Source organism: Triturus cristatus, chromosome 7 (genome assembly GCF_964204655.1).
Source record: "Triturus cristatus chromosome 7, aTriCri1.1, whole genome shotgun sequence".
In the NCBI taxonomy this organism is placed as follows: domain Eukaryota; kingdom Metazoa; phylum Chordata; class Amphibia; order Caudata; family Salamandridae; genus Triturus; species Triturus cristatus.
In genome coordinates, this window is record NC_140590.1 from 448,900,804 (window position 1) to 448,918,577 (window position 17,774).

The window sequence follows — 17,774 nt, forward strand, 5'->3', positions numbered from 1 at the left end:
TCATGCCCGTCCTCCAATACACACAAACGTATCTCACCACCTTCAAGTCAGTTGTAATCTATTAATATATTAAGTTCGGGGGTGGGATGACAAACACAGTTGGAGGAGAGGACTCTTCGAGTCATCTGATCTTTCTGTTTTCAAACCCTTCTTACTGGTTCCGCTTTGTTTTCCATTTACCCTATTGGCTCTTTTCTTCTTTGCTTGGGGCGTGTGTTCTGTTAATAATTCTATATTGTATAGTATTTAATCTGATGCGCCACAGAGTGAAGTAGCAGTCTCCTGAGAACCTACTTTGTGTACTTCTAGGATAACTGTACTAGCTGCAGCTAAATAAATCCAATCTTCTAACGCCGACAGAGTGTCTCGTGTCTCTGTGTATCGAAGCAGGTGAACCCAGGAGACGGAGGGCGTACCCTGCGCCGCCAGGTCCAAAAGGTTCTGGTTCTTCAATTGGCGCCCAACATGGGGCGGCTTCAGTGGTACCGGTTCTGCTCGAAGGTCGTGAGGAACCTCGCAAGAAAATTCCGGAGGGTTCGCGAGCCACACTAAGCGACCCCTGTATGTCGAAAGTGGTCCGAAGGTCTTTTGCAGCGCCGTTACTCCTTCCTGACGGCTACTGGCGACCGCTACCCTGACTGCTGCCCTGCTTTGGCCCATTCCTTTGGTGATGTATGGTAAAGAGAGACAATAGACGGGTCTCTGTTGGTGGAAGAAGACGTCCTTAGTTAAGTTAAGTATTTTCGTGGGTCGCGCCCACAAATCTTGGTTCTTTGTTTGATGTCCTTAGGTTACTTAGATTTAGTTTTTGCAAAGACTAAAGCCGAGGGTAAGTGCATTTGTGCTGCGTAAAACTGAGTTTTACTCCCTTGAAGTTTGTGAACAGTCCAGAGTCATTGTGAAATGCCTTGCCTGACTAAGTTTGGAAGAATTTGTTGTCTTGGTTGTAATAGGGACTCCCGACTTGAGGACTCTTGTCCGATTCCTTCGGTTGGAACTCCCACACATGAGCTCTACTCGAAACATGGTATCGGCCCCATTGCCTTTAACGAGGCATGGATTCGATACACGAAGAAAGATGGTGTTCTTAAATGGCCAGAAAACGGTAGTTTTGATCCTAATGTGCTAGATAATTTCGAAACAGTTTTGTTCAAAAGAAAAGCCCGGCCGGCAATGTTTGACTCTCTTCGCGTTTGGCATAAGGAAGCCAAACAGAAAGAAATTAAACAAGCAAAACGAGATAGGAAAGCACAGGGTATGACGATTATACAGGCTGCCCAACAGTTCAAAAATGATGAAATTGACAATGTGACTGAAATCTCAGAAAGACAACATCGTATGGCGATAGATAAATGCTATCCGGTGTTGCCTTTTTTCTCCTTCTGATAACAAGAAAGATATAGAAGAAGATCCCCTAATGTCTCATTTATTGAGGTTGCCTCCACCCTATGCGCAAAATGCTAATGTGCCTCAGCCGTTACAGCCTGCTCAGTTGCTGGTAGTACCTCCGCCGCTTCCGGCTCTTCAGCATCTTCCTCCTCCAGTACTACCGCCCTTGCCGGTATTACCAGTTTCTCAGCCATCATCTCCTTTGCCATCTGCTCCTCCTGTAATTTTTAGTTCTTCTCTTGATAATTCTCCTAATATACTGTCTCCAGTTCTAATGTCTAATTCACCGTCTATGCGTAAGCGTCTCACAGATTCTGTCACTAGTATTTTATCTCCTTTCTTTGGAGCTCTTAATGCGTCTCCGGCTTTTGCTCGAAGACAATCACGTAGTCAGTTTCCAGATTTCGAGGAACGAGTGAAGCTAGATTCTCTGGCACGAAGATGGATTAAGAAGGGTCCACAATATAGTATGTCTGATCTTATGCCTACCTTTTTGCAATGGAATGCACCTACACAAAGGTATGTTTTCAATGTAATGTGCGACATTCTCATTAAGGAATGGGAAGATGTGAGTTCGAGTTCGAGTCCGATCTCACAAGATTTATTAGATGTCCAAACTGATTTTGAAAAAGGACTTAATGTAGGTTCCAAGGTTGAGGAAGCTGTAAGAACACTCATCTCTTATATAACCTTATTGTTCTCTCAGATTTTTCTTGATTCTGATCCGTCGGTTAAACTGACATCGGAAAATTATCTTATGAGAGAGGTTCCTCCAGTATGGAAAGAAGAGGTTCCAGCAGCAGGTGCTAATCCTCTTATTCCTGCTCACTTCCAGCGTATATGGGTACATGTACCATGGAAAAGATCTGAAGTTTTGGCCCTTAAGCAGACTCTACCAGATCCTCGTAAGAACCCTGCAGGTTATTACAAAGAATTATCGCAGACAATCGATGCTTGTATAATGAATCTGGCAGATATTGATATGCTAATGGGTAATGTAGTTCCACAGACAATATGGGCAAAGATTCGTAGATAGGATCATGCACAGGAATTGGGTGCTACTTGGGATGTCATAGCTAATACAGATAGAGACCAAGTGGGTGGTGCAAAGCCTGACGCTTTGATTTCGGAGCTTCCTGGTAGAATCATTACGTTAATGAAAACTATGATGCCTGCATTGAGAGTGAATTGGGATAAGCTAGCAGCATGTAAACAAAAGAAAGATGAAAGTGTCTCTGATTTCTTTACTCGGTTCGAAGAGACATTCATCGATCATAGTGGTCAGGACATGGCTACTGAGGGTGGACAGCGATTATTCGTGGACAAATTTGTATTCAATTTGCTACCCGAGCTGTCACACAAATTAAAGGATTCAGAAAGTTCTTGGGCTGTTTCTTCTTCTGCCCAGATATTGGCTACTGCACAATATTATGGGAATAGAGACAAAGAAGAAAAGGAAAAGCAAGAAAGAAAACAAAAGATCTAAAAACAAAGGTTCTCTTACAGCAAGCTTATCCGCCATGTTACGTTCAGCCTCAAACTCAACAGCCACCGCAGTTTCAAAGATTGTATCAGAAACCTGAGCCATACATTTCGCGACCTTTGTTAGGTCCTCATCAATGTGCCTATTGTAAAGAGGAAGGTCATTTTAAAAGCAGTTGTCCGGTTTTATTGCAGCGTAATGGAGCATCGTCTGCTCCACGAGGTCGTGCTGGCCTCCAGTCAGCAAACAGAGGTAGAGGTCGAGGTATATTGACTCAAGAACAGCGTGCCCTTCCTTCTCCTAATTCCATGAACTATTTTGATCAGCAAAATGTGAGATCCACTCAATATTATAATGAGGACCATTATGTTGAAGGCGAAAATAAGAGTCTTCATGCCAACTAGGACAGCCACGGACAAAGTAGAGGAGTTGTGCCAATCCCAGTAGATCAAAATGGCCCTTATGTCAACGTCACTACTATGGGTGTATCAGAGCCGTTTCTTCTAGATACTGGAGCAATGAGAAGTTCTATCATTCATTCTAAACTCCCTGGCGCACCTTTGTCTGGCTTAACGAATGTTTCTGTAGGATTTTCTGGCGCCCCTGTTCGCAATCCGGTTTCTTGTCCCTTGCCTATTTCAGTTGCTCCTTATGATTTGGAAGCTTCACTTCTGTTAACGAATGGTTGTGGTGAAAATCTGTTGGGTCTAAACCTATTGAAAAGGATGCATGCTACCATATATTGTTCTCCTTCAGGCGTACATCTCACTCTAGGTCAGAAGTTGATCTCCCCAATGTATCTGTCTAAAGATCAGTTTCCTCCTGAGTTGCTTTCTCTTCCGACAGCACTTTGGGCCACAGTTCCGAACGATGTGGGTTGTCTTGAGATACCGCCTTATGTTGTTACTCTCAAGCCCAATGTTGAATTACCACGTATTCCACAATATCGAATTTCTGCTGAAGGTGAAAAGGCGCATTTAGAAATCATTCACGATTTCATTCGGAAGGGTGTGGTTGAAGAAACGAGAGGCAACACATGCAATAGCCCTATTCTTCCTGTTCTTAAACGTACTGATCCTTCTCAGCCTCCTGTGTACCGGTTTGTGATTGATCTGCGAGAAGTAAACAAAATTGTGATTCCACAATTTCCTGTTGTTCCAGATATCACTGCCTTGTTGACTATGATACCTTCCACAACGACTTGGTTCTCTGTTATTGATCTAAAGAATGCCTTCTTTAGTATTTCAATTGCAGAAGAGAGTAGGGACATTTTTGGTTTTTCTCTTGGAGGCCGAAGCTTCCGGTTTAAGCGCGCACCCCAAGGGTACTGTGAAAGTCCCTCCATTTACAGCCAAGCTTTGAAATGTCATCTTGATACTTTTCACTTGCCGTCTGGTGCTGCCCTTATCCAATACATGGACGACTTGTTAGTCGCCGCTGACTCAGAAGATATCTGCAAAGATGTCACTGTTGCACTGCTACATCACTTGTTCAAGCTGAACCACAAGGTTTCACCTTCCAAACTACAGTATGTTTGTCGAGAGGTTACCTACTTGGGTCATCTCCTATCAAAGGAGGGACGGCGATTGACACCAGAACGAATTCAGGCAATGGCGCGAATGTCAGTACCATCCACACAAAGGGAAGTACGTGCTTTTCTGGGAATCACTTCTTATTGTAGACAGTGGATCCCTAACTTCTCTTTGATCGCCAAACCCTTGTTGGCACTCACTTTAAAAGATACACCTCAGCCCCTTCCTTGGACTGACAAGTGCCAAAAGAGTTTCACTGATTTACGTACTGCTCTGTGTTCTGCTCCTGTACTGGGTACCCCAGATTACACTAAGCCTTTTACGCTGTATGTTCACGAGAAAGAAGGTTGTGCATTATCAGTCTTAACACAGCAATTTAGAGATAGACAGCTTATTTTTCGGCTACGTTAGATCCCGTAGCTAAAGCATTGCCTAATTGTCTCAAAGCCACAGCAGCCGCAGCGATTTCTATTCGACAGTCCGCTGGGATAGTGTTAGATAACACTCTTATTGTCATTGTGCCATATGCAGTGGATACCTTACTAAACAGAACAAAGACACAGCATCTCACGAGTGCACGTTTAACTGGTTACGAGCTGACGCTATTGGCTAGTCATGTACACATCAAACGATGCAATACTCTGAATCCAGCCACTTTGTTGCCCCTTCCTAATGAGGAGAGTATTGAAGATCAACATGACTGTTTCTTCCGTACTGAGGAAGAGACAAAAGGAAGGATTGATTTGAGAGACACACCTTTAGAGAATCCAGATGGGACTCTATGGGTAGATCGTTCCTATTTTAAGATGCCTAATGGGGATACGGTTTCAGCCTATGCTGTAACTACCTTACATACGATTGTGGAAACTGCGCGTGTTAGACACAACTCAGCACAAGCAGCAGAGTTGATAGCACTGACGAGAGCTTGCGTACTATCAAAAGGGAAAAGAGTGAACGTGTACACTGACAGTCAATATGCCTTTGGTGTCGCGTTCAATTTTGTGCGTCTCTGGAAAGAGAGGGGTTACCTAACTTCACATGGCACTAAGATACAGCATGGTCAGTTAGTGACTGATCTCCTTGAGTCACTTACTTTACCTGTTCAAATTGCGATAGTGAAGTGTAGTGCTCACAAGAGGATAACGGATGATGTTGGACGAGGAAATGCATTTGCTGATGAAACAGCAAAGAAAACAGCGAAAGATTCAATGAGTCGAATGTATATGGCAGGTCCTGCGAACTGGGTCACAGAAAGAGGAATGTGTGAGAATACAATGGAAAGCGTGAAAACGATTCAGAAAGAGGCTACAGAAAGAGAGATAAGCAAGTGGAGAGAAAGTACGGGAATGTTAGATGAGATGGGTTGTTGGGTAGAATTGTCCGAACATCAACGATGGTTGTTGCCAGATGCTTATGTACTCCCAGTGATTACTATGGCTCATGGTCCAGCTCACCTTAGTGCAAGAGGTATTTGTAAACTGTTAGCTCCAGTTTGGCAGAATGAGAACATCCCTAAATGTGCAGACAACGTAGTAAAGCATTGTATTGTTTGTCTGATGTATAATCCAGGAAAGGGAACCCCCACTCCAGCAGGTCACTTTGCTCCTCCGACATACCCATTTGAAGTGTTGCAAATCGATTATATTCATATGGATCGATGCAACAACCTCAAATATGTTCTGGTGGTAGTATGTGCCTTTTCGAGATGGATAGAAGCATACCCTTTGAAAGACAACACAGCTTTATCCACAGCCAAAATCCTTCTTAAAGAATTCTTTCCCAGATTTGGATTGCCGCGCATTGTCTGGAGCGACAATGGGAGCAAATTTGTTGGCCAAGTCATGCAGAAAGTTTGTGCAGGTCTTGGAATCAAACAAAAGTTCCATGCGGCAAATCATCCCCAATCAGCAGGTTTAGTAAAATGCTACAATGGGACCCTGAAACTAAAGTTAGCGAAAATTCAAGCAAGTACGGGACTTAATTGGCCTGATGCTTTACCGTTAGCTTTGCTATCCACCAGAACTGCAGTACACTCTCGTCTGGGACTTAGCCCTTATGAAGTGGTGTTTGGCCGTCCGGCCAACGTATGGGGAATACCTCGTCCTAAAAAGTACTCAGATTTGCCCTACCCAATGTTAATTGACTATTTGCATGATCTTACAACTAAATTGCATGTCCTTCATCGACAGGTTCGGAGTGCTTTGCCGGAGGCTTCCACAGATCCAGGTCACTCCATCCATCCAGGTGACTGAGTCTGCATCCGCAATTTTCAGAGGAAGAAGAATTTGGAGCCCAGATGGCAGAAGCCCCGAATGGTTCTTCTCACGACGAGGACAGCAATTAAAGTTGAAGGAAAGAAAAATTGGATTCACGGTGTGCACCTCAAGAAAGTACCCTTGCCCTTGCCTTTCGATCAGTGGGTTCGCAGAGGGGTTGGTGACTGCAAAGGCGAAACAGTTCCACGATTCGTACCCTTTAGCGATGCACACCTGAATGGGACATTGTCTGAGAAAGAGGATGATGACATCTTACAAAAAGCGATTCCATTGCACCGTCGCTTGAACACGACTGAACCAAAAACATTGTTTCAAGATCAGAGTGTTCCTGGGAAGGATCACTACAATCTTAGGCCCCGACAAAAGAACATTTGAAGACTTTTTGTCCCCTTCTCCTTGTGTAGTGTTCTGTTTAGGTTGCAGGGTCATGGTAGGAGTCTAGGTCACGACCTGAGTAGTGACAATAGGTCTGCAGGATCTTTCAGTGTCATAGGACGGTAGAGCATCGTAATTTTAGTGATTGAGGAAGATTGCCGTGAGCATCCACTAGTGAAAATGGAAACTACACCAATTATTGAAGAGAGAAGAAATGAAAAAAAGAAAGCATCTTGTAAAATAATGTACAGTCGTTACAGTATAACCCTATGTGTGTTGATATCATTATGTATTGCTTTGGCAATTATTGGTTGGATAGTTTATGTTTTGCAGCCGAGACACACCTCCCCTTCCTTTTCTTTGCCTTCTTCCACTATCTCTCCACACTTTTTCCATACTTTCCCTTCACATGAACTTGTCAGAAGAACCGAGTATTACAATAATTCTTTTGTTCAACTATTACACCAGCATCAATTAGTGGTTAACACAACTGATTGTTGGTTATGTGGTCTTATGCCGCATACTACTGAGAAGGGAATACCATTTCTAGTTCTTCCTTTCTCCTACGAAGGTTCCGCTTGGGCATTCTTTGTTATTTTCTCAAATGCATACCAAAGTAAATTCAGACGGTCTGTTGCTTCACAAATTAATTATCTGGATTTCAGTCATAGTTCTTTGATTAAGGGTATGGTGGTTATGGCTAAAATCATGGAGAATAGCAAGATTTCTATCGATGAAAGAAAAGCATACACTAATTGGAACGTCACTCAATACATGTCGAGCCTTAATAATAAAATGGGAAAAGAGAAATCCTCACCAATCTGGACTGTACCGCATCAAGGTAACTTCTGTTTAAAGATAAACGAACGCTCTTCTGACACTGTACCAAAAACTAACTGTTCCTACACATACATTTATTCCTTTCTCTACTCACCTCCTCTAGTACCATCACAAGGCACGTATTTCATTTGTTATGATAGAGCCTATACCTGGTTGCCAACGGGTTTCTCTGGTACCTGCTACATAGCTTTTCTTCTCCCCCCTACTTACACTGCTTCTGCCAATTATCACCGAACCCGTCTCAGCCGAGGAATTATTGACTCCAAAGATACCTCGGGACAAGAAGGAGGAGATTTCCTTAAAGGTTTTCTTCCTTTCTGGGGTCCAATTGCCAATAGCAGAAATATAAGGCAACTGGTCCGTGTTGTGGATACTACAATAGACATCACTGTAGGAGCCTTGAGTAATATCACGGCGGAACTACAGGCTGATCGTCTTATGACCTTACAAAATCGAGTTGCCTTAGAGTTTATTCTTGCCGATCGTGGTGGAGTGTGTAAATTGATCGGGTCAAGCTGCTGTATTTTCATTCCTAATGACACTCCGACAGTATACCAAGCTATTTCCAAGTTGCAAATAATCTCCGAGTCTATTCATCAGAATGAAGGAGATTGGTCCTTAACGGAATGGTTTTGGGGATTACTGTCCAAATGGGGCTGGAAAGTATTGACATTCCTTGGAGTAATTTTGACAATCATATTCTCTTGTTGTCTTTGTATGCACTGTGGTCCCGCTATCTGTGATCTTTGTGCCACAATGTGCATTTCAAGACCCAAACCTCAAGTGACAGAAAACATAAGGATGATGTTACAACAACAGCTTGATGATCTCATGGCTATTGATGTGGACTCAGATTAACGTGAGTCTATCGTGCATGAGTTCTGGCAAAAGGAGGGTCTGAGGAACTTCGATTTTCGATTACGATCGAATCGACCCGCCATTTTGTAACCCGCCGCCATTTTGTGTTGCCACCACTCAGGCAGCACGGCGAACGAAGTCTTTTCTGCTTTTCCTGTAGCTTGGTGTCAAAATACGTCCTCGGCCTTGTTTGCGAGGCTGGTGTTTGGACTAGCCGAGTGCACTAATCCGTGTCTGCTTCCCTAATCCCTGTTCCAACTATCTGTAGGCTCACACCATTCTTTCCCGATCATATCTTATCAACTGGCCTTCACTGTCTCCTGCTAGCATTCTCTTGTGTCATGCCCGTCCTCCAATACACACAAACGTATCTCACCACCTGCAAGTCAGTTGTAATCTATTAATATATTAAGTTCGGGGGTGGGATGACAAACACAGTTGGAGGAGAGGACTCTTCGAGTCATCTGATCTTTCTGTTTTCGAACCCTTCTTACTGGTTCCGCTTTGTTTTCCACTTACCCTATTGGCTCTTTTCTTCTTTGCTTGGGGCGTGTGTTCTGTTAATAATTCTATATTGTATAGTATTTAATCTGATGCGCCACAGAGTGAAGTGGCAGTCTCCTGAGAACCTACTTTGTGTACTTCTAGGATAACTGTACTAGCTGCAGCTAAATAAATCCAATCTTCTAACGCCGACAGAGTGTCCCGTGTCTCTGTGTATCGAAGCAGGTGAACCCAGGAGACGGAGGGCGTACCCTGCGCCGCCAGGTCCAAAAGGTTCTGGTTCTTCAGGCTAACCATCCGTGTGCCTCTGCTATGTTTGTGTATTAACTGTCTGTCATTCAGGAAAAGCAGAACACACATCAACTCCCCCCCAGGTGGATGTCTGGGTGAATGCACCTCCCCAGCCCCTGTCACTCAAAAACCAGTCAATACACAAACAGGCAGAGGCACACAAAATGGTTAAACAAGAAAATGCCTACTTTCTAAAAGTGGCATTTTCAAACACACAAAATAAAATCCATCTTTAGTAAAATATGTGTTATCAAATTCTGAGTTCAGAAAGCCTAAACTTTACTTTTCGGTCTTATCCCTACGGGAAGATATGCTTGTAAAGTGTTACAAAGCATTCCCCATTCTGTCCTATGGGCCAATATAGCCTTTCAATAGTGTAAAATGAAATTGGTAGTATTTCACTATCAGGGCATGTTACACACATCAGTAAATGTCCTACCTTTCACATACACTGCACCATGCCAATGGGGGGTACCTTGGGCCTACCATTGGGGTGTCCTATGTGTAAGAAAAGGGAAGGTTAGGGCCTGGCAAGTGGGTGCACTTGTCAACTTGACATGGCAGTTAGCAAACTGTGCACAGGCAATGCAGTGGCAGGCCTGAGACATCTTTTCAGGGCTACTCATGTGGGTGGCACAATCAGTGCTGCAGGCCCACTAGAAGTATTTGATTTACCAGCCCCGACACACCCAGTACACTTTACTTGGCACTGACCAGTAAATCAAAATATGCCAATTAGGATGAACCAATCATAATAACAATTTACACAGGGTGCATATGCACTTTAGTACTGATTACCAGTGGTAAAGTGCCTAGAGTCCTAAATCCAACAAAGACAGGTCAGGAAAAAATAGGAGGAAGAAGCAAAGTGTTTGGGGATTACCCTGCAAAATGGTCCATGTCCAACATCACCCATATTGATTAAATACTGATTAGAAATGCCTAGGACCCCTTGAAAACACGGTAGGTGTTGGCAGGTTCTGATGATGCCACTACATTTATGTTTATAAATATGGGAGGAAGGTGCCCTGAACCAATAGCCTAGAGACACTAAAAATCGAGGTTCCCCCCAACTGAGGTAGTAGGGAGGAGATTAAATACCAGCAAGAACTACAAAGAGAGGTTGTTTAGCTTAGTTTAATGTATCTATACTTTATTCATTATTATGAGACATCACCACACATGCCTTTACAATGCATGGCTTTGTCCTGCAGGAATTGCAGCTTATTGGAATACCACATATAGCTTTACCACACAGATCCCGAAAATAAAGGACTCTATAAATTCAACAGCTGGGGAGCTGGCTAAAACATTAGCTCAGAATAAGGACCTCAGAGAGGACTTAGAACGCTTGGAAAATTATTCCCGCCGGAACAATTTAAGAAACCTGAACGTCCCGGAAGCCCTGGAGGGTGCTGACTTAAAGGGATTCACCATCTCTCTCCTAAAAAAAACAGTCCTGATAGGTGCACCAGAGATTGATCTCGTTCATGATATTCAGAGAATACACAGAGATCCCTTTAGGAGAAACCCAGCCAAGTCAAAGCCGAGGAAAATACTGATTAATTTTTTGACCTACTCAGTAAAGGAACTGATTTTGTCCTCCGCTCTTAAAGAGGGCTCCATTAACTTTGGGGGGCCTACTCCTTTTACCTTTCAAATAAGATCTGATATTCCTCATGCAACGGCCTCAAGGCAGTGGGAGTTGGGGAAAAGAATGGAGGAGTTGAAAGGTATCGGAGCTAAGGTTCAACTGAAGTTTCCCGCTCTTCTCCGTGTAATGTGGAATAACCAGATGCATCAAATCAAAACGGGAGAAGAAGCGGATGCTTTAATTGAAAGAATTAAAAGCAGCGTAGGAAAATAGGTCTTCTGTATGTATCCTCGGTAGATCCAGAAGCAGGATATGAGGGTTAAAATAATAAATCCTTATGTGGCTTAACGTGGTTCAAGTTAGATCTATTAAGCGCTCTTATGTTATTTGATTCACTTCTCTCTTTATAGTCCGGGGGGGGGGGCAGGGGTCGAATAGGTTCGCCTATTGGAAGGGAGGGTTCCTCAAGGTGGAGGGTGGCACAGGGGGGGTTGGGGAAAAGGCGGTAGGGTGGACACGGGTGGGGGGCAGTGGGTAAAAAACAAAAAAAATGAATCTCATCTCGTATTAAATGTTGGTCTTGGGAACGGTAGGTCTGTAGGTTCGATCCAAAGTAATGGCTTCTAATCGTAATATGGGGGGAGAAGGGTCATCTTCACTTCCTGTAATGTTAATGGGTTAAGGTGTCCCCGTAGGCAAAGGCTGATTTTAAAATATCTTGAGCTTTCCTCGGCCCAGGTTTGCATTTTACAGGAAACTCACCTGAGCCAAACGGAAAGTTCTCTCCTTTTCTCCAGGGCTCCCTGGATAGATTGTTTTTGTACCTCTCAGCAGTCAGCCCACAACAGAGGGGTGGCAATTTTGGTCAAAAAGGGCCTACATTGCACTATAACAAATTGCCAGTCTGATTCATCCGGAAGGTGGTTGGTGGCCACTCTCTCCATTGATGACACTAATTTAACCTGTGTGTCATATTACGGACCAAACACTGACGACCCCTCTTACATCGGTAAACTTCAGTTGATTTTAACTATGGCAATGCCCCCTTTCGGCATAGGTGGTGACTTTAACCTCTTCTTAGACCCAGTCAGAGATAGATCTAAGCTGAGCTATTACAGCGGTGCCCCAAAATCCCGTCGAGCCTTTATCAATTTATTAAATGACTTAGACTTGGCAGACGTCTGGAGGGCAAAGAAAGGTGATTTGCAAGAATTCACGTTCTATAGCAAAAAGTACGGACATTCCTCCCGAATCGATTATGTCCTGGCAGACTCATCATCCCTCAATAATATTGAGGATATATTAGTTAAAACTAGTCACCTTTCCGATCATACGCCAATCCAGATTGTCTATAGAGCCAAAGGGTCGGCGTTGCAGTCAAGATGGACTCTAAATAGAGCGATGTTGTCCGATCTTGAGATTATTAAGGCTGTTAAGCTTTCCACTAATAACTTCTTTGAGTTAAATGGGGTATCAACGTCATGGGATTTCATTTGGGATGCATACAAGGCGAATCTGAGAGGTAATTTTCATAGCCTCATCTGTTTTAAAAACAGAATTGAAGCTAGTGCCCTAAAATCTGCTGAGGCGAAAATAAGTCAGTTGGAGAGGGATAGGAATAGACTTCCCCAGGGAGATTCGGAACAACTATCGCAAGTTTTAAAAGATCTGGAAGATGTAAGATGGGAATACAGAGGGAAGTTAGAATCAAAGTGCAGGGCACAATGGCACACAAGGAACATGCAGAATTTTGAGTACGGCGAAAAAGCTGGGGCTCTACTTGCATGGAAGGCCAGAACAGATAGAGCAAAAAATAACATTAATACATCGACAATAAACAGTACGGGGGAGACCTCGAGTAGATTTGAAGATCTCCAATCCTGCTTACTTTCTCTCTTTTCAGATCTGTATAAAGAGGATTTGGAGCCCTCCCCACGCTCAGTTCAAGCATGGTTAAGCACTAAATCTCTTCCCTCTATAACAGAGGAATGCAGAAAGGAATTAGAGGCCCCCATCAGCATGCTGCCGGTACAGACTCACTCCCAAATGAAGTATATAAACTTCTAGCGGAAGAACTGACCCCTGCCCTGTGCTCCCTGTTTAATGCGGTCTACAGTCCTGTCGGTAGGGTTCCAGAGTCTTGGAAAGAGGCAACTATAGTCTTGATCCTCAAACCAGGTAAAGATCCACTAAGTGCTGATTCTTATCGCCCTATCTCCCTGCTTAACGCCGATTATAAGATCTTTATGGGCGTGTTGGCAGGGAGACTGGCGAAGCTGGTCCCCAAGTTGATTCATCCAGATCAAAAGGGGTTCGTAGAAGGCAGGCAGATCCAAGAACAAACTCAGTTAATGATAGGTAACATCGATTTGGCCACCACAAGATCTGACCCTCTGGCTATAATAGCCCTGGACGCGGCCAAAGCATTTGATAGAGTTTGCTGTGTTTACTTATGGGAGGTACTGGCAACATTAGGGTTTGGTCCAATCTTCATCCAAACTCTGAGAAATTGCTATCAAGGTTCATCTGCTCGTATCTTACTGAACTGGACACTTACACCAGCCTTTAGCATTCAGAGAGGGACTCGGCAAGGTTGCCCGATCTCTCCACTTTTGTTCAACCTCTACATTGAACCACTAGCCCAAGTCATCAGGTTAGATAATGATATTCATCCCTTTAAATCTCTATCTTACAGTTGCAAATTAGCACTGTATGCTGATGACCTGACTGTATTTACGAACAATCCTGGTGTTGCGCTTTCCCGTTTAGAGTCTATTACGGAGGAATTTGGGGCTAAGTCAGGCTACCTGGTAAATAAATCTAAGACGGAGGTGATGGGCTGGAATGTTGAACAATGGGGAGGAGCTGACTCAGTAGAATTAAAATACTTGGGTATCTACATAGTCAAAGATCTAGCCAGAGTCCCCTCTCTAAATCTGTCCAGAGTAATCAAGGAAATAGATCGCCTCTTCTCTAGATGGAGAAATCTCCCTTTGACCATATACGGGAAAGTCAATCTGGTGAAGATGATAATTCTCCCCAAGGTCTCCTATGTCTTCTCTGCTATTCCTCTATCTTTTCCCCAAAACTTAATAAGTAAAGTTCAGAGTAAGATCGGGAGTTTTATCTGGGGAGATAAAGGTACCCGATTATCGTGGAAAAAACTAAGGCATAGACTCGCTAAGGGGGGTTTGGCACTCCCGGATATATGCTGGTACGCAGTGGCCTTCCAGTTTAAAGCTATTCGATCGCTACTGGTGAGACCTGAAGACTCGGCGTGGGGGAAACTGCTCTATGAAATGACAAGAACGGCAGAAGAGGGAGGAAGAGTAGAGGCATTTCTGCATAAGTTTGGCGCTACAAAGTACTTCAAAAAAGTACGCTTGAAGGTTCTAAGGGCAGCTTTAGTTCTCTGGCTTAAAGTAAGAACTATATGGGGGATAGGGTATTATTCGCTCCATGCTCCTATTTGGGACTCCCCAGGGACACCTCATTGTCTAAAGGGCGGGCTGGCCTTACCTATAAAAAGGGCTGGAATTACAATCTGGTCGGAATTGGTGGACACCGAGGGGGTCCTTCCGTGGGAGGTTTTGAGGGCCAGGATTGGCACAGGTTTCTCCAGGTTTAAATACTTACAGCTTGCCTCGTGGTACGAAGCAGAGAAAGAGCAAGTAAAAGGAAACTGGGAGGTAGAAAGGCTGTGCCACTCTGTGCAGCCCTTAATAAAAGAGGTATCAGTGTGGTATAACCTAGCCCTTGAAGCTGTAGACTCGGAAACACCCTCATCGATCAAAATATGGGAGCAGTCCCCCTTTGAGCCAACAATAGAAGTACTGTTTGAACCATCACTGAAGCTGCTGTATAAATTCATCAAACCTGCAGCTTTAAAAAAGAACCACTTTTTTGTTGTCAATAGACTTTACTATACACCAGCGAGAATCGCAAAATTCGCTCCAGCTCCAATCCCGAAATGCTATAGGTGCAAGCTTCCCCTAGCAAATGATCTTCATATATTCTTTGAGTGCCCTGATATTAAGACCTTCTGGAAAGAAATCGGAGACACTCTCAAAGATGTGTTTAACTCTATCATAGAGGTCAATATGTCACTGATTTTCTTTGGGGACGATGGCCTATTTTGCATCAAGGCGTCACAACAGCAGCGAGGTCTATTGTTACACTTGATTTTGCTTGCAAGAAGGGAAATATGCAAGAGATGGAAAGACCATCAACCACCCAATAGAGGGAATTGGCTCAAGGTTTCCTTCGCCATGGCCCATCTGGAATATGATGGAATAGGGGATGCGTCTACTAATCTTTGGCATCCCTTTATGAATTGGGGTCATAATCTACGACTAAACACCTTTGTCCAATGATTACACCAGTTACCCATACAAACAAGGGACTGGCCAACCAACGGAAACATATGTGTTAAGCCGTGGGCCTCCTCCCCCCATAAATCGTTTAAGCGGCTTCATAAGACCCACAAGTGTTTACTGGTGAGATGAGGACAAAAAAAAAAAAAAAAAAAATAGCTTTACCACACATGAATTTGATCAGAAACCTTTTTTCTAACAGCTTTAAGTACTGAGATATGTAAGGAGTTTCAGGGTACATTCGACAAGCCTTGTGATTGGATATGGTTAATTCACATTTAGTTATCAGATGTGATTACACTAGCAAACACCGCAGTACATTTTGAACTTAATTGCTCAGATTTTCCCGCTTTCCCCGTGACTGTGTGACTCTATTAACGATGGCTACAGACGGTTCAGGTAAGCGTTGTGTCCCAGGCTATATAAGATTAGAACGCTTCGTTACATCACGGTAGATACATGTTTACATGTAAGAATAGAGATGGGTGTCGTAGCTGGCCTGTGGGATTCTATGGCAAAGCTTAATTTGCATTTTGGGAGTTGCACTTTTTGGACGCTTCTTCATAAGAGACATCAGTTTCCTACGGTGAAGCAGGCCTTATGTAACCACAAGGGAGTAAAGGGTCTTTTCAGCGAGAATCGTTCAGCGCTTGTTACCAGGTCCTAACTTAGTGGTTTGCAGTTAGGTGAATTCAGGATGTACCGATTTATTTTCTGTGGTGAATAGACGGAGAGGTAATGGGGACAATTCCTTACAGAGGAACACCTTCCTCATTACCGCTAGAAAGAGAATTCATAGTGATGATTATAGCGGGTTCTAACCAGTTCAAGCTCTTTTTTCTGCATCTTATTCTTCTTGTATTTTTGTTGCTTCAGTTTTGCTGTTTTTCTCCTGAGAGAATAGCTAAATCGCGTATGTACACATTAGGGAGGAACAATAGTGTGGTTTAGTTTCATGATATCTCTTGGTTATTTTTCGTAATAAGTGAAATTAGAAAACGCTTGTTATATTAATATATGTATTTTATTTTTTCTATGCTGAGCCACGGAGTACAGGATGTTAATATAGAATACATGGACCATCATCTACATATTTTGTGTATAGGATAATAATATAGAATACATGGACCATCATCTACATATTTTGTTAGAGTACAACATCTTTCATATTTTTATCTGTAGATATTGGAGGAAACTTACTAAAGATCAATCGAGGTAAGAAAGGAAACAAAGGACATTGTAATTTGAAGATCTAAGATGATTTTTTTTTTTTTACTGATTGAAGGTATAGGAATATGATTTCTTTTAAGGCCTATTATATGCTTACTTAGATCTAGCAAACACATCATGTTGTTGTCTAAAAGTCAAGTTTGCACCAAGGGTTTTAAATAGGAAGGATGATCTTGTAATGTGACTTAGCGTATGTTGGCTATGCCGTCTTTTATAAATATGTACAAAAGGGGGTGGTGATGGACGGAGCATCAGAACCAGTCAAACACTCAAACCCAGTCAACAGATCTGGGTTTGATCCATCACCGTTCTTTAGCCCACTCTGCCACCCTAGTTCAGACATGGCCATATGCAAATCAGTCTGACCCTGTGCCTCATGGGAACAGTCCAGCCTAAACTGCCAAGCCATGCCTTCCCTGGACCGGAAACAAGCTTTCTAGGACCGGTTTCTGACATTTCAGCCGTCTTCCGCCAGGCTTGCTTGAATCCAGTGGCAAAGTGAGCAAGGGACTCACGTCTGAGCATACCCTGCCAACTTATGGTGAACAAAGCGGTACAAAAGGGGGTGGTGATGGGCTAAAGAACGGTGATGTATCAAACCCAGATCTGTTGACTGGGTGTGAATGTTTGATTGGTTCTGATGCTCCGTCCATCACCACCCCCTTTTGTACCGTCTTTTATAAATATGACATATACAGTAGACCCTAGTGGGCCTCAAGTTATCTGTTTTGTATTTGTTTCTCATCTATGTCTTTTCTTCCTTAAATTTGTCTCCTTCAACCAAATTATAAAATGTTTTGTACTTTTTAAACTTAAGTTTCTTTTTGTTAGAAAACAGTAAATTAGTATGTGATGTCATCACAAAGAGATTATATGTTATATATCTTTTAATTAATAGCTCTGAAGAAGTAAACCTTCGCAAAACTTGTGTTGGCTTGGCTGTGTATGTCACAATATTTGATGAAGAACTGTGATCAAATGTATGAAGGTTTGGCTATATATTTTATGCTAATTGAGAAAGAATGTTTT